Source organism: Lathyrus oleraceus, chromosome 3 (assembly GCF_024323335.1).
Source record: "Lathyrus oleraceus cultivar Zhongwan6 chromosome 3, CAAS_Psat_ZW6_1.0, whole genome shotgun sequence".
NCBI lineage: Eukaryota > Viridiplantae > Streptophyta > Magnoliopsida > Fabales > Fabaceae > Lathyrus > Lathyrus oleraceus.
Window position 1 is genome coordinate 86,858,916 of NC_066581.1, and position 20,802 is coordinate 86,879,717.

Here is a 20,802-nt window from a genome sequence, read left to right on the forward strand (position 1 = left end):
CCACCTCGGTACCCAGATTTACAGTCTCAACTGACTCCTCATGCGGCTGTATAGTCCTTTCTTCTTGTAGTAACAGTCTGGCAAGTTCTTCAGGTACTTCACAATCTTCCTCACTTCCATCTTCGGCTCGGTAGATCGGATTTTCAAAGTCATAATGAACAGTAGTAGAACTATTATCAACAGGATCCAGAGTGGATAGGGATCTGCAATTCGTTACGTGCGTGTGTGTAAGAAAACATAGCTTGTTTGAAAGATAATAGGAAAGACAAAGAGCGCAATATTTGAATGCAAAACGTCCATTGATTTATTGAATATAAATATGCTTATGAAAATGACAAAACCCTTAACAAATTAGCTATTGTGCCTCGGGCATAGACACAATGCTTTAAGAAGTTTGATTGTAAAAGAAAATTAAAATTTGCAATTCTAGAATAAACAATAACAATTACTCCTGACTAAAGGAAATCGGGATAATGTCTTCAGTCTTCCAATTGTTGAGTCCGTCACCAATTGTTGGGAAAATCCAGCTATCCAAGTCGCAATCAATATCAGCATCCTCCATAGCATTAATCTGATTTTTGACTATCTTTCCAGAGTTAAACCCCAGGCCAGCTTTATCAGACTTGTACGGTACATTGATCAGTTGACCCCAACCAGCACGATCACCATTTTCAATCGCGGCTTGAGCATCTTTCAGAGAGATCATGACAGGGGGAGCACGAACAACCTTGGGCACAAGGGGAGTTGGCTTAAGGACAGGACTGGGTGGAGGAACCACTTCAAATGACTGAGAAGGAGTCTCAAAGAATTCACCATCCATCTCGACGTATTTGAAGGCTTGCACACTACTGACAATATACTCTTCTTCTCCACATACAGTGACAACCATGCCTGCTATTGGATACTTCAGCTTTTGATGAAGCGACGAAGCTACCGCACCTGCCCCATGGATCCAAGGGCGCCCCAACAAGCAGGAGTAGGCGGGACGAATGTCCATCACGTGAAAGGTAGTGTTGAAGACTTGAGGTCCTATCTTGATAGGGAGAACCACTTCACCATAGACAACACTCTTCGCACCATCGTAAGCACGCACCACAACATCACTAGGTTTCAGTTCAATGCCTTTGTAGTCAAATTTATCGAGTACAGCTTTCGGGAGCACATTCAAGGAAGAGCCGTTGTCGATCAACACGTGAGCCAGGGTGATCCCCTCACACTCGATGGAGATATGCAGAGCTTTATTGTGATTCTTTCCTGCTGGCGTCAGGTCAGCATCGGAAAAGCCTAGGCCATTGTCAACAGTCAAATTAGCAACATAATGTTCGAATTGATCGACGGATGTTTCTTGAGGCACATGAGCGGTCTTCAAGAATTTCATCAATGCATTGGCATGGGATTCAGAGGATAATAACAAGGACAACATTGAGATTTTAGACGGAGTATGCCCCAATTGTTCCACTACATCAAAATCGCTCTTACGGATGATTTTCAGCATCTCTTCCATTTCCTGTTTGGCAACATCTTCAGAAGTAACTTCGACCGATGTCTCTGACTGAGGAGGATTGACTGGTCTTTTTCCTCGAATTTCGGGAGCGGGAGGTGAGATTTCTGGGGAGTAGATCCTTCCACTTCGAGTAACTTTACTAGTCCCCACAATATCATTAGGATTAGCAGAACTACCAACTTGCTTTATGCCATGGATGTAAACGTCGCCTCCATAGTTCCACGGAATAGCTTTGCTGGAGGAATATGGCACGGGGCCAGGTGCGGTAATAATCAGGGGAGCCACTTTGGGCTCAGCGGTAATCTTCACAGGCACTCTAGTAGCGGTAATCTTCACTGGAGCTTTGGACCTAGCAATCACAGATACCTCTTCAATAGAGTTGTCCACCTTAGGAACCCTTTCAAATAGAATTGTACGATCATCCATCAGCCGTTGAATGCCGTTCTTCAACTTCAAACAATCATTGGGTCGGAGTACACAGAGATCGCAATCTTCAGCACAACCTGGAAATAAACCAGCTTGCAATAAATTCTTCTTAACGATCAGGAGAGGAGATGCTAAATCAGCAACGTCAGTAACGTGAGAATTGTCGTCCACAACATTAACATTCTGGTCATGATTAGGCATAGGTGTTGTGATGACATTGGGGGTCGCCGGAGGATCAAATTCAATTTCTCCAGCGTCGATCATATCCTGAATCTTGTTCTTCAACAACCAGCAATCATTCGTATCATGCCCGGGGCTATCGGAGTGATAGGCACACCTGGCGTTGGGATTATAACGAGGAGAAGTAGTGTTGGGATTTGCAGGAGGGCCTCTGAGGGTAATCAAATTGGCCTTTAACATACTCTGCAGTGCTTGGGTTAAAGTCATATTGATCTTGGTAAACTGTCTTCTCGACCTGTCTTGTCTGTGTTGGAAGTTCTGAGATGGCGGTGCGGCAATTGTAACTGCCCCAACAGTATGGTCACGATTCTTCTTGTTATGCTTCCTCTCACTGTACACAGCATTTGATTCATTCTTTCCCTGATAGGACTTTTTGGTGCTTGCAGAAGTAGCTGCCTGTATCTTTCCACTTCGAATGCCGCTTTCAACCCGTTCACCTGTCAAGATAAGTTCAGTGAAACCTGACGAGGAACTTCCCAGTAGATGGCTGTAGAATGGGCCAGTCAGTGTACCCATGAACATGTCCACTAACTCTCGATCAGTCATAGGGGGTTTGACTCTGCCAGCCAAATCTCTCCACTTTTGAGCATATTCTTTGAAACTTTCTTTAGAGCCCATAGTCATATTTTGTAGCTGTAGCCGAGTAGGCGCTAACTCAGAATTATACTGGTAGTGCTTGTAGAAAGCTGTTGCTAAATCAGTCCATGTGCGGATGTTAGAGCTCTCAAGCTGATAATACCACTCTAACTGTGTGCCAGACAGACTCTCTTGGAAGAAATGGATCCACAGTTTCTTATCAGTAGTGTGCGGCTGAATCTTTCTCACATAAGCCCTTAGATGCATCTGAGGACAAGAGGCACCATCATACTTAGTGAAAATGGGAACCTTGAATTTGCGGGGAATGACCACATCAGAGACCAGACCCAAGTTTTCGAAATCCAGACCGGGCACTTTCTGCCCCTCCATAGCTAGCATACGTTCTTCCAGCAACTTGTACTTATCATCCTTCGGAGAGTACTGTTCATGTTCATAATCTTCATCGTCGTCCTCAGAATTGACGAGATTAGGATTCTCATCTTCCGAATCATTCTCGGTCTCTTCTTCTGAATCCTTCGGAATTCTAATCTTGACTCCTGTAACCTGTCCCTTAAGCCTTCTCCCCGGGTTGATGTAACCCACAGGCTTCTGGTCCTTCTTCTTCTCCATCAAAAGAGCTTTCAGTTCTTCCTGCCCCTTAGATAAGCTCAGCATCATTTCCTGGAATTGAGCATTCTGGGCCTGGAGATCTTTGACAGTTTGTTCGAGAGCCATTGTTCAATCTGTTTGAATCTGCTGGAATCTGTTTGATAGGAAAATCGTGAGAACACTGATCCTTTAGAATACCTGTTATGCGATGCAATGCAATGTATGAAATGTTTTCAAGGACTTTCGGGATTTAACTTTGCATAAACTAACAAAAAGAGCTTTTTTTTTTCTTTTCTCTTTTGTTTTTGCTTTTGTTTTCACTTTTCTGTTTCTTTTTTTTTAGCAGAGTTAAATCCCTAAATCCTTGAAATGGTTAGTACAATGCCATGATGTTATGATGTTATGTTGTTATGATGTCATGTTGTTAGATAAATAACAAGCACAAGCAAGTCACACAACAATCATTCCTAGGTTTTAAGGCTTGCGTGAGTTCCATAGGTAAATACCCTCCCCACTGAAGTTTGGTTGGTTCAACCTGTCTTAGAATAGTAACCGGGTTCTAGAAGGATCTCAAATCATTGACCTTTCCTTAAGTCCACTTCAGTGCAACACCAAGTGGTTGACCGAAGCTTCCCTAAAGTCCAATCTCAAAGAGTGTAGTATCGAGTCTCAACCAACTCCAGTCGGAACCGAAGCCAGTTATCTCACTACTTTCTAATGGCCAGGATGAGTCAATTAGGGTTCTAAAGGTCTGGTTAATGCTTTTATGACACCACGCGAATGCCAAATATTTCCTCAACTAACATGAGGAACATCAGGACATCCAAAGTGCCACATTAACCGTAGCCATCATTTTGACCATTCCAGTATACGCCGGACAGTCGCGATGATCTCTTGCTACTTACCTAAGGTACACTAGATCCGGGTGTAGGATCTTTCACTCAAGCATAACATACCCAAGCAATCCCTTAAAAATAAATCAGACAAATTGAATAAGTGATCTTGTTTTTAAGGTAACCTCTCTTTTTAAGGTCCCCAGCAGAGTCGCCAGTTCTGTCATACGGTGAACTGGACTTTTTGTGGTTTTAATCGCAATGTCGCGGTTAGCAAGAGTCGCCACCGACTTTTCTTTTATCCAATAAGGAAAGGTGGAAAAGAACAGGAAAGACCTTAATTTAGATTTTGGGTTCGGGAGGTACATTATACAAAGGGAAGGTGTTAGCACCCTTTGTATCCATGGTTATCCATGGGCTCTTAATTGCTCGATCACTTATATTATTTTTGTCTAAAAAAAGTGTTTGTGAATTGTTTAGAACAATTGTTTTGAAAAGAGAATTTAACTTTGCAATGATTCTTGTATGAATGTATACAAAGTGATTATCTCGTTTAGTTTTGAAAATTGTTTAGAAAAATATAACTCGGTAATGATTCTAGTATGAATGTATACCAAGTGGTGATTTTCTGAAGGTATTTTGAAATGTGTGAGGTGTGAAAAAATGTTTTAGGTTGTGAGCCAGCAATTAAGAGTTATACCGACCCAAGGTCTTTAGGAGTATTTCCTATCCTTATGAGGGTAAAACTGTCCTTATTATTGAGAAATAAGTAGTTTTATCCTTTGGATGTAAAAGGGTCATCGTAGGGTCATCGATTGGTCATTGAAGGCAACAGTTACGAGGATACCTTAGCATTCGAAGGGACTATCATCTTTTAACCGTAGGCAACATCGGAGGGTCATCGAGGGACAAAGTTGTATATTCGAAGGCAACATCCGAGGGACTATAATTTATTTTATGATGATTTAACCGAAGGGTCTTTGCTAAGGGTATCCCCACGTTCGCGGGACATGACCGTAATATCGTAATCGTAAGGCAACAAAGAGAGGTCCAAGATCACTTATTCAAAGGCAAAGTTTTACAATTAATTATATAATTAGGATGAAACTCCACATTAAAATTATTAAAAATAATATATTAAAAAATTAATACATTAGAAATTAATACATTAAAAATTAATTTAGGGTGAAACTCCACAAGGGTATCCCACAAATAAAGTGGAATACCTAGCCAATAACCTTTTCCTGGGATATGTGAACCTTTACGAAACTCAAAAAAAAAGAAACATGTCAGAACACCAAATCAGGGTGCAATCGAAGATTACACCGGAGAAATATCACAACAATAAATAGGATAGGATGAATAATGCATGGCTATGATAAAACATAAAAAAAACAGACTAGAAGAATCAGGTACTGTCTCGTTCGCCTCTGCCTCGCCTAGCGAAGGCCACGGATTTTGAATTTGAAAACAGCCCCATGTTAGGAACTTTGAATTTTATGGCATTTTATCACAGGAATAACATGGTCAAACATTCAGGGTATTCAGGCATATTTAAATTCCCATACGAAAGCAAATTATATATCAACATTTAATCATGATGCATTATATATGTAGATATGGCCAATTGAAAGTATAAACAATAGAGATACGCAAACCTGTTTGCCAATTCAAGGTTGAAGGGATTGACCACTTGTAGTATCGGAATAAGTTAGGCAGCGGGAATTGGACGGCGATGGCTTCGGTGCAGATGGGCTGCCTTCAGGGTTTCTTTACTCTGAATTCTCCGGGTAGGCAGGGTTCCTATGCCAAAGTTTCTATCCGTCCTTCTCTGTTCTCTCTCTTTCTTTTTCCTCAAGGTTTTGTTCCAAGGAAACCTCAGAGTGTTTTGCTTCTCTTCCTTCTTTCTCCAGTGAATCTCCCAGTGTAAACTCCAAGTCTCACTTCAGTATTTATAGACTAATTTCGTGGGTAATGGGCTTGAAATGAGGGGGACCCAAGTCCAAAATAATTTGTTATATTTTATTTATATATTTATTTTAATTATTTAATTAATTAATTAATTAATTAAATTTTTTTCTTTTTTTTTTTTTTTTTTTTTTTTTTTTCGTTTTTTTTTTTCGTTTTTTTTTTTTTTTTTTTTTTTAGGAAAAATGATGGGTAATTTTTGGGGTATGACAGTCTCTTAGGCTAGACTTCAGTCGTACCTCTTGGGCGAGATTCATATGTTGGATCCTGCCTGAGGAAACTCCAAGTCCCTTGGACAAGGAGGTTAGATAACCTGTTTGATGGGAACTCTTAGTCCCACAGGTGAAATTATATTGAGCCTGGTTGAAGAGACTATAAGTCTCTAACGCGAGGATTTGGACCTCTCGAGCAAAGCGTATTTTAAGCCCTCAAACAAGTCTCTGAACTAAGTCTCTTAAGCTAGAATTTAGTCGCGCCTCTTAGGCAAGATTCATATGTCAGATTCCGCCCGAGGAAACTCTAAATCCATTAGGCAAGAAGTTTTAATTTCCTATTTGATGAGAACTCTTAGTCCCATAGGTAAATTTAGATTGAGAATGGATGAAGAGACATTAAGTCCTTCATGCAAGGCGTTAGACCTCTTGTGTGGGACTTCTATCAAGCCCTCAAACGAAACTTTAAACTAAGTCTCTTATGCTAGATTTCATTTGCACCTCTTGGGAGATTCATATGTTGGATCCTGCCTAAGTAATCTCTAAGTCCCTTGGAAGAGAAGTTTAAATACCCTGTTTTATGGGAACTCTTATTCCTACTTGTGAAGTTAAATTGATTCGGGCTGACGAGACTATTAGTTCCTCAAGCGAGGCGTTGGACCTCTCGGATAGGACTTCTATCAAGGCCTCATACAAGACTTTGAACTAAGTTCTTAAGGTAGACTTTAGTCGCGTCTCCTAGGCGAGATTTCATAAAGGTTGTCATTAACAACATGTTGTCTATATTATCTTTCCCTCATAACAAACTTCAATATCATAAAATTATCCTTTTCATCATCGTTGCGGATAAGATCATTTAAGAGAGAAAGAAAAAGATATATTTCAAAGCGATAATAAAGGATAGAATATGATATGAAATTGGTAGAAGATGATACACTCATAAATTTTAAAAAATCGAGGACGATATTATAGAAATAGTGAGTCATAAATTGAAATAAAATAAATAATAAAGAAACATAGAGGAAAAGAGAATGTGGAAAAAAAAGATGAATAGAGAAAGAGAAAAGAGACGTTCAAAGTGGTTGAGAGAAATAAGATTGAGTATTTAAATCAATGTGATCTAAATATGTTTTAAAGTTAATATTGAATTGATGACGGAAAAAAAAGAAGAAAAAAAAGTGAATAATGATGTAGTGGATACTCAGACTATTCAATTTAATGCTTACCTTTTATGACTTTTTTTATTGGAATTAAATTAATAAAGTTATTGAATGTGAAATCTGTTTTGATTTTAATTAATAAATATGAAAATAAATGATAAATATAATGTTTGAAATGCAATATAATTTCAAGTAAGTTATATCGTAAAATATATTATGTTTTAAATATTAAATTAAATTATAAACTAACTTAGTTAATTTCTATTTGTCAGCGCTTGTAGCTCAGTGGATAGAGCGTCTGTTTCCTAAGCAGAAAGTCATAGGTTCAACCCCTATCTAGCGCGATAACGGTTTTGTTCTGAAAAAATTAAATAATTGCCTAACATAAATCAAAATTATACAATAGATTTTCACGAAAATGGTTTATTTTATTCTTTCATATATTTTTATATAAAAAAAGGTTAAAAGAATAAAAAAAATGATCCTCAAACGAGACTTTGTACAAAGTCTCTTAAGCTAGACTTTAGTCGCGCCTCTTTGGCTTGATTCATATTTTGGATTCTGCCATAGAAAACTCCAAGTACGTCAGCAGAGGAGTTTAGATAGTCTGCTTTATGGGAGCTCTTAGTCCCACATGCAAAGTTATAATGAGCATGGCTGACTAAACTATTAAGTTCCTTAAGCAAGGAATTACACCTGCCGGGTGGGACTTCTATCAAGCCTAAGACATGAATTTGAACATAGTCTCTTAGGCTAGACTTCAGTCGTACCTCTTGGGAGAGATTCATATGTTGGATCCTTCCTGAGGAAACTCCAAGTCCCTTGGACAAGGAGGTTAGATAACCTGTTTGATGGGAACTCTTAGTCCCACAGGTGAAATTATATTGAGCCTGGTTGAAGAGGCTATAAGTCCCTAACGCGAGGATTTGGACCTCTCGAGCAAAGCGTATTTTAAGCCCTCAAACAAGTCTCTGAACTAAGTCTCTTAAGCTAGAATTTAGTCGCGCCTCTTACGCAAGATTCATATGTCAGATTCCGCCCGAGGAAACTCTAAATCCATTAGGCGAGAAGTTTTAATTTCCTATTTGATGAGAACTCTTAGTCCCATAGGTAAATTTAGATTGAGAATGGATGAAGAGACATTAAGTCCTTCATGCAAGGCGTTAGACCTCTTGTGCGGGACTTCTATCAAGCCCTCAAACGAAACTTTAAACTAAGTCTCTTATGCTAGATTTCATTTGCACCTCTTGGGAGATTCATATGTTGGATCCTGCCTAAGTAATCTCTAAGTCCCTTGGAAGAGAAGTTTAAATACTCTGTTTTATTGGAACTCTTATTCCTACTTGTGAAGTTAAATTGATCCGGGCTGACGAGACTATTAGTTCCTCAAGCGAGGCGTTGGACCTCTCGGATAGGACTTCTATCAAGGCCTCATACAAGACTTTGAACTAAGTTCTTAAGGTAGACTTTAGTCGCGTCTCCTAGGCGAGATTTCATAAAGGTTGTCATTAACAACATGTTGTCTATATTATCTTTCCCTCATAACAAACTTCAATATCTTAAAATTATCCTTTTCATCATCGTTGCTGATAAGATCATTTAAGAGAGAAAGAAAAAGATATATTTGAAGCGATAATAAAGGATAGAATATGATATGAAATTGGTAGAAGATGATACACTCATAAATTTTAAAAAATCGAGGACGATATTATAGAAATAGTGAGTCATAAATTGAAATAAAATAAATAATAAAGAAACATAGAGGAAAAGAGAATGTGGAAAAAAAAGATGAATAGAGAAAGAGAAAATAGACGTTCAAAGTGGTTGAGAGAAATAAGATTGAGTATTTAAATCAATGTGATCTAAATATGTTTTAAAGTTAATATTGAATTGATGACGGAAAAAAAAGAAGAAAAAGAAGTGAATAATGATGTAGTGGATACTCAGACTATTCAATTTAATGCTTACCTTTTATGACTTTTTTTATTGGAATTAAATTAATAAAGTTATTGAATGTGAAATCTGTTTTTATTTTAATTAATAAATATGAAAATAAATGATAAATATAATGTTTGAAATGCAATATAATTTCAAGTAAGTTATATCGTAAAATATATTATGTTTTAAATATTAAATTAAATTATAAACTAACTTAGTTAATTTCTATTTTTAGCGCTTGTAGCTCAGTGGATAGAGCGTCTGTTTCCTAAGCAGAAAGTCATAGGTTCAACCCCTATCTAGCGCGATAACGGTTTTGTTCTGAAAAAATTAAATAATTGCCTAACATAAATCAAAATTATACAATAGATTTTCACGAAAATGGTTTATTTTATTCTTTCATATATTTTTATATAAAAAAAGGTTAACAGAATAAAAAAAATGATCCTCAAACGAGACTTTGTACAAAGTCTCTTAAGCTAGACTTTAGTCGCGCCTCTTTGGCTTGATTCATATTTTGGATTCTGCCATAGAAAACTCCAAGTACGTCAGCAGAGGAGTTTAGATAGTCTGCTTTATGGGAGCTCTTAGTCCCACATGCAAAGTTATAATGAGCATGGCTGACTAAACTATTAAGTTCCTTAAGAAAGGAATTACACCTGCCGGGTGGGACTTCTATCAAGCCTAAGACATGAATTTCAACATAGTCTCTTAGGCTAGACTTCAGTCGTACCTCTTGGGTGAGATTCATATGTTGGATCCTGCCTGAGGAAACTCCAAGTCCCTTGGACAAGGAGGTTAGATAACCTGTTTGATGGGAACTCTTAGTCCCACATGTGAAATTATATTGAGCCTGGTTGAAGAGACTATAAGTCCCTAACGCGAGGATTTGGACCTCTCGAGCAAAGCGTATTTTAATCCCTCAAACAAGTCTCTGAACTAAGTCTCTTAAGCTAGAATTTAGTCGCGCCTCTTACGCAAGATTCATATGTCAGATTCCGCCCGAGGAAACTCTAAATCCATTAGGCGAGAAGTTTTAATTTCCTATTTGATGAGAACTCTTAGTCCCATAGGTAAATTTAGATTGAGAATGGATGAAGAGACATTAAGTCCTTCATGCAAGGCGTTAGACCTCTTGTGCGGGACTTCTATCAAGCCCTCAAACGAAACTTTAAACTAAGTCTCTTATGCTAGATTTCATTTGCACCTCTTGGGAGATTCATATGTTGGATCCTGCCTAAGTAATCTCTAAGTCCCTTGGAAGAGAAGTTTAAATACCCTGTTTTATTGGAACTCTTATTCCTACTTGTGAAGTTAAATTGATCCGGGCTGACGAGACTATTAGTTCCTCAAGCGAGGCGTTGGACCTCTCGGATAGGACTTCTATCAAGGCCTCATACAAGACTTTGAACTAAGTTCTTAAGGTAGACTTTAGTCGCGTCTCCTAGGCGAGATTTCATAAAGGTTGTCATTAACAACATGTTGTCTATATTATCTTTCCCTCATAACAAACTTCAATATCATAAAATTATCCTTTTCATCATCGTTGCTGATAAGATCATTTAAGAGAGAAAGAAAAAGATATATTTGAAGCGATAATAAAGGATAGAATATGATATGAAATTGGTAGAAGATGATACACTCATAAATTTTAAAAAATCGAGGACGATATTATAGAAATAGTGAGTCATAAATTGAAATAAAATAAATAATAAAGAAACATAGAGGAAAAGAGAATGTGGAAAAAAAAGATGAATAGAGAAAGAGAAAAGAGACGTTCAAAGTGGTTGAGAGAAATAAGATTGAGTATTTAAATCAATGTGATCTAAATATGTTTTAAAGTTAATATTGAATTGATGACGGAAAAAAAAGAAGAAAAAAAAGTGAATAATGATGTAGTGGATACTCAGACTATTCAATTTAATGCTTACCTTTTATGACTTTTTTTATTGGAATTAAATTAATAAAGTTATTGAATGTGAAATCTGTTTTTATTTTAATTAATAAATATGAAAATAAATGATAAATATAATGTTTGAAATGCAATATAATTTCAAGTAAGTTATATCGTAAAATATATTATGTTTTAAATATTAAATTAAATTATAAACTAACTTAGTTAATTTCTATTTGTCAGTGCTTGTAGCTCAGTGGATAGAGCGTCTGTTTCCTAAGCAGAATGTCATAGGTTCAACCCCTATCTAGTGCGATAACGGTTTTGTTCTGAAAAAATTAAATAATTGCCTAACATAAATCAAAATTATACAATAGATTTTCACGAAAATGGTTTATTTTATTCTTTCATATATTTTTATATAAAAAAAGGTTAAAAGAATAAAAAAAATGATCCTCAAAGAGACTTTGTACAAAGTCTCTTAAGCTAGACTTTAGTCGCGCCTCTTTGGCTTGATTCATATTTTGGATTCTGCCATAAAACTCCAAGTACGTCAGCAGAGGAGTTTAGATAGTCTGCTTTATGGGAGCTCTTAGTCCCACATGCAAAGTTATAATGAGCATGGCTGACTAAACTATTAAGTTCCTTAAGCAAGGAATTACACCTGCCGGGTGGGACTTCTATCAAGCCTAAGACATGAATTTGAACATAGTCTCTTAGGCTAGACTTCAGTCGTACCTCTTGGGTGAGATTCATATGTTGGATCCTGCCTGAGGAAACTCCAAGTCCCTTGGACAAGGAGGTTAGATAACCTGTTTGATGGGAACTCTTAGTCCCACAGGTAAAATTATATTGAGCCTGGTTGAAGAGACTATAAGTCCCTAACGCGAGGATTTGGACCTCTCGAGCAAAGCGTATTTTAAGCCCTCAAACAAGTCTCTGAACTAAGTCTCTTAAGCTAGAATTTAGTCGCGCCTCTTACGCAAGATTCATATGTCAGATTCCGCCCGAGGAAACTCTAAATCCATTAGGCGAGAAGTTTTAATTTCCTATTTGATGAGAACTCTTAGTCCCATAGGTAAATTTAGATTGGATATGGATGAAGAGACATTAAGTCCTTCATGCAAGGCGTTAGACCTCTTGTGCGGGACTTCTATCAAGCCCTCAAACGAAACTTTAAACTAAGTCTCTTATGCTAGATTTCATTTGCACCTCTTGGGAGATTCATATGTTGGATCCTGCCTAAGTAATCTCTAAGTCCCTTGGAAGAGAAGTTTAAATACCCTGTTTTATGGGAACTCTTATTCCTACTTGTGAAGTTAATTTGATCCGGGCTGACGAGACTATTAGTTCCTCAAGCGAGGCGTTGGACCTCTCGGATAGGACTTCTATCAAGGCCTCATACAAGACTTTGAACTAAGTTCTTAAGGTAGACTTTAGTCGCGTCTCCTAGGCGAGATTTCATAAAGGTTGTCATTAACAACATGTTGTCTATATTATCTTTCCCTCATAACAAACTTCAATATCATAAAATAATCCTTTTCATCATCGTTGCTGATAAGATCATTTAAGAGAGAAAGAAAAAGATATATTTCAAAGCGATAATAAAGGATAGAATATAATATGAAATTGGTAGAAGATGATACACTCATAAATTTTAAAAAATAGAGGACGATATTATAGAAATAGTGAGTCATAAATTGAAATAAAATAAATAATAAAGAAACATAGAGGAAAAGAGAATGTGGAAAAAAAAGATGAATAGAGAAAGAGAAAAGAGACGTTCAAAGTGGTTGAGAGAAATAAGATTAAGTATTTAAATCAATGTGATCTAAATATGTTTTAAAGTTAATATTGAATTGATGACGGAAAAAAAAGAAGAAAAAAAAGTGAATAATGATGTAGTGGATACTCAAACTTTTCAATTTAATGCTTACCTTTTATGACTTTTTTTATTGGAATTAAATTAATAAAGTTATTGAATGTGAAATCTGTTTTTATTTTAATTAATAAATATGAAAATAAATGATAAATATAATGTTTGAAATGCAATATAATTTCAAGTAAGTTATATCGTAAAATATATTATGTTTTAAATATTAAATTAAATTATAAACTAACTTAGTTAATTTCTATTTGTCAGCGCTTGTAGCTCAGTGGATAGAGCGTCTGTTTCCTAAGCAGAAAGTCATAGGTTCAACCCCTATCCAGCGCGATAACGGTTTTGTTCTGAAAAAATTAAATAATTGCCTAACATAAATCAAAATTATACAATAGATTTTCACGAAAATGGTTTATTTTATTCTTTCATATATTTTTATATAAAAAAAGGTTAAAAGAATAAAATAAATGATCCTCAAACGAGACATTGTACAAAGTCTCTTAAGCTAGACTTTAGTCGCGCCTCTTTGGCTTGATTCATATTTTGGATTCTGCCATAGAAAACTCCAAGTACGTCGGCAGAGGAGTTTAGATAGTCTGCTTTATGGGAGCTCTTAGTCCCACATGCAAAGTTATAATGAGCATGGCTGACAAAACTATTAAGTTCTTTAAGCAAGGAATTACACCTGTCGGGTGGGACTTCTATCAAGCCTAGGACATGAATTTGAACATAGTCTCTTAGGCTAGACTTCAGTCGTACCTCTTGGGTGAGATTCATATGTTGGATCCTGCCTGAGGAAACTCCAAGTCCCTTGGACAAGGAGGTTAGATAACCTGTTTGATGGGAACTCTTAGTCCCACAGGTGAAATTATATTGAGCCTGGCTGAAGAGACTATAAGTCCCTAACGCGAGGATTTGGACCTCTCGAGCAAAGCGTATTTTAAGCCCTCAAACAAGTCTCTGAACTAAGTCTCTTAAGCTAGAATTTAGTCGCGCCTCTTAGGCAAGATTCATATGTCAGATTCCGCCCGAGGAAACTCTAAATCCATTAGGCAAGAAGTTTTAATTTCCTATTTGATGAGAACTCTTAGTCCCATAGGTAAATTTAGATTGAGAATGGATGAAGAGACATTAAGTCCTTCATGCAAGGCGTTAGACCTCTTGTGCGGGACTTCTATCAAGCCCTCAAACAAAACTTTAAACTAAGTCTCTTATGCTAGATTTCATTTGCACCTCTTGGGAGATTCATATGTTGGACCCTACCTAAGTAATCTCTAAGTCCCTTAGAAGAGGAGTTTAAATACCCTGTTTTATGGGAACTCTTATTCCTACTTGTGAAGTTAAATTGATCCGGGCTGACGAGACTATTAGTTCCTCAAGCGAGGCGTTGGACCTCTCGGATAGGACTTCTATCAAGGCCTCATACAAGACTTTGAACTAAGTTCTTAAGGTAGACTTTAGTCGTGTCTCCTAGGCGAGATTTCATAAAGGTTGTCATTAACAACATGTTGTCTATATTATCTTTCCCTCATAAAAAACTTCAATATCATAAAATTATCCTTTTCATCATCGTTGCTGATAAGATCATTTAAGAGAGAAAGAAAAAGATATATTTGAAAGCGATCAGATAGAATATGATATGAAATTGGTAGAAGATGATACACTCATAAATTTTAAAAAATCGAGGACGATATTATAGAAATAGTGAGTCATAAATTGAAATAAAATAAATAATAAAGAAACATAGAGGAAAAGAGAATGTGGAAAAAAAAGATGAATAGAGAAAGAGAAAAGAGGCGTTCAAAGTGGTTGAGAGAAATAAGATTGAGTATTTAAATCAATGTGATCTAAATATGTTTTAAAGTTAATATTGAATTGATGACGGAAAAAAAAGAAGAAAAAAAAGTGAATAATGATGTAGTGGATACTCAGACTATTCAATTTAATGCTTACCTTTTATGACTTTTTTTATAAGAATTAAATTAATAAAGTTATTGAATGTGAAATCTGTTTTTATTTTAATTAATAAATATGAAAATAAATGATAAATATAATGTTTGAAATGCAATATAATTTCAAGTAAGTTATATCGTAAAATATATTATGTTTTAAATATTAAATTAAATTATAAACTAACTTAGTTAATTTCTATTTGTCAGCGCTTGTAGCTCAGTTGATAGAGCGTCTGTTTCCTAAGCAGAAAGTCATAGGTTCAACCCCTATCTAGTGCGATAACTGTTTTGTTCTGAAAAAATTAAATAATTGCCTAACATAAATCAAAATTATACAATAGATTTTCACGAAAATGGTTTATTTTATTCTTTCATATATTTTTATATAAAAAGAGGTTAAAAGAATAAAAAAATGATCCTCAAACGAGACATTGTACAAAGTCTCTTAAGCTAGACTTTAGTCGCGCCTCTTTGGCTTGATTCATATTTTGGATTCTGCCATAGAAAACTCCAAGTACGTCGGCAGAGGAGTTTAGATAGTCTGCTTTATGGGAGCTCTTAGTCCCACATGCAAAGTTATCATGAGCATGGCTGACAAAACTATTAAGTTCCTTAAGCAAGGAATTACACCTGCCGGGTGGGACTTCTATCAAGCCTAAGACATGAATTTGAACATAGTCTCTTAGGCTAGACTTCAGTCGTACCTCTTGGGTGAGATTCATATGTTGGATCCTGCCTGAGGAAACTCCAAGTCCCTTGGACAAGGAGGTTAGATAACCTGTTTGATGGGAACTCTTAGTCCCACAGGTGAAATTATATTGAGCCTGGCTGAAGAGACTATAAGTCCCTAACGCGAGGATTTGGACCTCTCGAGCAAAGCGTATTTTAAGCCCTCAAACAAGTCTCTGAACTAAGTCTCTTAAGCTAGAATTTAGTTGCGCCTCTTAGGCAAGATTCATATGTCAGATTCCGCCCGAGGAAACTCTAAATCCATTAGGCGAGAAGTTTTAATTTCCTATTTGATGAGAACTCTTAGTCCCATAGGTAAATTTAGATTGAGAATGGATGAAGAGACATTAAGTACTTCATGCAAGGCGTTAGACCTCTTGTGCGGGACTTCTATCAAGCCCTCAAACGAAACTTTAAACTAAGTCTCTTATGCTAGATTTCATTTGCACCTCTTGGGAGATTCATATGTTGGACCCTGCCTAAGTAATCTCTAAGTCCCTTAGAAGAGGAGTTTAAATACCCTGTTTTATGGGAACTCTTATTCCTACTTGTGAAGTTAAATTGATCCGGGCTGACAAGACTATTAGTTCCTCAAGCGAGGCGTTGGACCTCTCGGATAGGACTTCTATCAAGGCCTCATACAAGACTTTGAACTAAGTTCTTAAGGTAGACTTTAGTCGTGTCTCCTAGGCGAGATTTCATAAAGGTTGTCATTAACAACATGTTGTCTATATTATCTTTCCCTCATAAAAAACTTCAATATCATAAAATTATCCTTTTCATCATCGTTGCTGATAAGATCATTTAAGAGAGAAAGAAAAAGATATATTTGAAAGCGATCAGATAGAATATGATATGAAATTGGTAGAAGATGATACACTCATAAATTTTAAAAAATCGAGGACGATATTATAGAAATAGTGAGTCAGAAATTGAAATAAAATAAATAATAAAGAAACATAGAGGAAAAGAGAATGTGGAAAAAAAAGATGAATAGAGAAAGAGAAAAGAGACGTTCAAAGTGGTTGAGAGAAATAAGATTGAGTATTTAAATCAATGTGATCTAAATATGTTTTAAAGTTAATATTGAATTGATGACGGAAAAAAAAGAAGAAAAAAAAGTGAATAATGATGTAGTGGATACTCAGACTATTCAATTTAATGCTTACCTTTTATGACTTTTTTTATAAGAATTAAATTAATAAAGTTATTGAATGTGAAATCTGTTTTTATTTTAATTAATAAATATGAAAATAAATGATAAATATAATGTTTGAAATGCAATATAATTTCAAGTAAGTTATATCGTAAAATATATTATGTTTTAAATATTAAATTAAATTATAAACTAACTTAGTTAATTTCTATTTGTCAGCGCTTGTAGCTCAGTGGATAGAGCGTCTGTTTCCTAAGCAGAAAGTCATAGGTTCAACCCCTATCTAGCGCGATAACTGTTTTGTTCTTAAAAAATTAAATAATTGCCTAACATAAATCAAAATTATACAATAGATTTTCACGAAAATGGTTTATTTTATTCTTTCATATATTTTTATATAAAAAAAGGTTAAAAGAATAAAAAAAATGACCCTCAAACGAGACATTGTACAAAGTCTCTTAAGCTAGACTTTAGTCGCGCCTCTTTGGCTTGATTCATATTTTGGATTCTGCCATAGAAAACTCCAAGTACGTCGGCAGAGGATTTTAGATAGTCTGCTTTATGGGAGCTCTTAGTCCCACATGCAAAGTTATAATGAGCATGGCTGACAAAACTATTAAGTTCCTTAAGCAAGGAATTACACCTGCCGGGTGGGACTTCTATCAAGCCTAAGACATGAATTTGAACATAGTCTCTTAGGCTAGACTTCAGTCGTACCTCTTGGGTGAGATTCATATGTTGGATCCTGCCTGAGGAAACTCCAAGTCCCTTGGACAAGGAGGTTAGATAACCTGTTTGATGGGAACTCTTAGTACCACAGGTGAAATTATATTGAGCCTGGCTGAAGAGACTATAAGTCCCTAACGCGAGGATTTGGACCTCTCGAGCAAAGCGTATTTTAAGCCCTCAAACAAGTCTCTGAACTAAGTCTCTTAAGCTAGAATTTAGTCGCGCCTCCTAGGCAAGATTCATATGTCAGATTCCGCCTGAGGAAACTCTAAATCCATTAGGCGAGAAGTTTTAATTTCCTATTTGATGAGAACTCTTAGTCCCATAGGTAAATTTAGATTGAGAATGGATGAAGAGACATTAAGTCCTTCATGCAAGGTGTTAGACCTCTTGTGCGGGACTTCTATCAAGCCCTCAAACGAAACTTTAAACTAAGTCTCTTATGCTAGATTTCATTTGCACCTCTTGGGAGATTCATATGTTGGACCCTGCCTAAGTAATCTCTAAGTCCCTTAGATGAGGAGTTTAAATACCCTGTTTTATGGGAACTCTTATTCCTACTTGTGAAGTTAAATTGATCCGGGCTGACGAGACTATTAGTTCCTCAAGCGAGGCGTTGGACCTCTCGGATAGGACTTCTATCAAGGCCTCATACAAGACTTTGAACTAAGTTCTTAAGGTAGACTTTAGTCGTGTCTCCTAGGCGAGATTTTATAAAGGTTGTCATTAACAACATGTTGTCTATATTATCTTTCCCTCATAAAAAACTTCAATATAATAAAATTATCCTTTTCATCATCGTTGCTGATAAGATCATTTAAGAGAGAAAGAAAAAGATATATTTGAAAGCGATCAGATAGAATATGATATGAAATTTGTAGAAGATGATACACTCATAAATTTTAAAAAATCGAGGACGATATTATAGAAATAGTGAGTCATAAATTGAAATAAAATAAATAATAAAGAAACATAGAGGAAAAGAGAATGTGGAAAAAAAGATGAATAGAGAAAGAGAAAAGAGACGTTCAAAGTGGTTGAGAGAAATAAGATTGAGTATTTAAATCAATGTGATCTAAATATGTTTTAAAGTTAATATTGAATTGATGACGGAAAAAAAAGAAGAAAAAAAAGTGAATAATGATGTAGTGGATACTCAGACTATTCAATTTAATGCTTACCTTTTATGACTTTTTTTATAAGAATTAAATTAATAAAGTTATTGAATGTGAAATCTGTTTTTATTTTAATTAATAAATATGAAAATAAATGATAAATATAATGTTTGAAATGCAATATAATTTCAAGTAAGTTATATCGTAAAATATATTATGTTTTAAATATTAAATTAAATTATAAACTAACTTAGTTAATTTCTATTTGTCAGCGCTTGTAGCTCAGTGGATAGAGCGTCTGTTTCCTAAGCAGAAAGTCATAGATTTTCAAAATTATACAATAGATTTTCACGAAAATGGTTTATTTTATTCTTTCATATATTTTTATATAAAAAAAGGTTAAAAGAATAAAAAAAAATGATCCTCAAACGAGACATTGTACAAAGTCTCTTAAGCTAGACTTTAGTCGCGCCTCTTTGGCTTGATTCATAGTTTGGATTCTGCCATAGAAAACTCCAAGTACGTCGGCAGAGGAGTTTAGATAGTCTGCTTTATGGGAGCTCTTAGTGCCACATGCAAAAAAAAAATGATCCTCAAACGAGACATTGTACAAAGTCTCTTAAGCTAGACTTTAGTCGCGCCTCTTTGGCTTGATTCATATTTTGGATTCTGCCATAGAAAACTCCAAGTACGTCGGCAGAGGAGTTTAGATAGTCTGCTTTATGGGAGCTCTTAGTCCCACATGCAAAGTTATAATGAGCATGGCTGACAAAACTATTAAGTTCCTTAAGCAAGGAATTACACCTGCCGGGTGGGACTTCTATCAAGCCTAAGACATGAATTTGAACATAGTCTCTTAGGCTAGACTTCAGTCGTACCTCTTGGGTGAGATTCATATGTTGGATCCTGCCTGAGGAAACTCCAAGTCCCTTGGACAAGGAGGTTAGATAACCTGTTTGATGGGAACTCTTAGTCCCACAGGTGAAATTATATTGAGCCTGGCTGAAGAGACTATAAGTCCCTAACGCGAGGATTTGGACCTCTCGAGCAAAGCGTATTTTAAGCCCTCAAACAAGTCTCTGAACTAAGTCTCTTAAGCTAGAATTTAGTTGCGCCTCTTAGGCAAGATTCATATGTCAGATTCCGCCCGAGGAAACTCTAAATCCATTAGGCGAGAAGTTTTAATTTCCTATTTGATGAGAACTCTTAGTCCCATAGGTAAATTTAGATTGAGAATGGATGAAGAGACATTAAGTACTTCATGCAAGGCGTTAGACCTCTTGTGCGGGACTTCTATCAAGCCCTCAAACGAAACTTTAAACTAAGTCTCTTATGCTAGATTTCATTTGCACCTCTTGGGAGATTCATATGTTGGACCCTGCCTAAGTAATCTCTAAGTCCCTTAGAAGAGGAGTTTAAATACCCTGTTTTATGGGAACTCTTATTCCTACTTGTGAAGTTAAATTGATCCGGGCTGACGAGACTATTAGTTCCTCAAGCGAGGCGTTGGACCTCTCGGATAGGACTTCTATGAAGGCCTCATACAAGACTTTGAACTAAGTTCTTAAGGTAGACTTTAGTCGTGTCTCCTAGGCGAGATTTCATAAAGGTTGTCATTAACAACATGTTGTCTATATTATCTTTCCCTCATAAAAAACTTCAATATCATAAAATTATCCTTTTCATCATCGTTGCTGATAAGATCATTTAAGAGAGAAAGAAAAAGATATATTTGAAAGCGATCAGATAGAATATGATATGAAATTGGTAGAAGATGATACACTCATAAATTTTAAAAATCGAGGACGATATTATAGAAATAGTGAGTCATAAATTGAAATAAAATAAATAATAAAGAAACATAGAGGAAAAGAGAATG

At 35.9% G+C, this 20,802-nt stretch overlaps 6 non-coding genes across 6 annotated transcripts; all 6 read left to right on the forward strand.

The window, feature by feature from the left end:
- Nucleotides 1–7,799: 7,799 nt before the first annotated feature.
- Nucleotides 7,800–7,872, forward strand: TRNAR-CCU (transfer RNA arginine (anticodon CCU)). The gene has a single exon. It is a non-coding gene; the product is annotated as a tRNA-Arg (tRNA).
- A 1,828-nt stretch (nucleotides 7,873–9,700) lies between these two features.
- TRNAR-CCU (transfer RNA arginine (anticodon CCU)) lies at nucleotides 9,701–9,773 on the forward strand. The gene has a single exon. It is a non-coding gene; the product is annotated as a tRNA-Arg (tRNA).
- A 1,829-nt stretch (nucleotides 9,774–11,602) lies between these two features.
- Nucleotides 11,603–11,675, forward strand: TRNAR-CCU (transfer RNA arginine (anticodon CCU)). The gene has a single exon. It is a non-coding gene; the product is annotated as a tRNA-Arg (tRNA).
- A 1,827-nt stretch (nucleotides 11,676–13,502) lies between these two features.
- On the forward strand, nucleotides 13,503–13,575 carry TRNAR-CCU (transfer RNA arginine (anticodon CCU)). The gene has a single exon. It is a non-coding gene; the product is annotated as a tRNA-Arg (tRNA).
- A 1,825-nt stretch (nucleotides 13,576–15,400) lies between these two features.
- TRNAR-CCU (transfer RNA arginine (anticodon CCU)) lies at nucleotides 15,401–15,473 on the forward strand. Its single transcript has one exon. It is a non-coding gene; the product is annotated as a tRNA-Arg (tRNA).
- A 1,824-nt stretch (nucleotides 15,474–17,297) lies between these two features.
- On the forward strand, nucleotides 17,298–17,370 carry TRNAR-CCU (transfer RNA arginine (anticodon CCU)). Its single transcript has one exon. It is a non-coding gene; the product is annotated as a tRNA-Arg (tRNA).
- The last annotated feature ends 3,432 nt before the right edge of the window (nucleotides 17,371–20,802 follow it).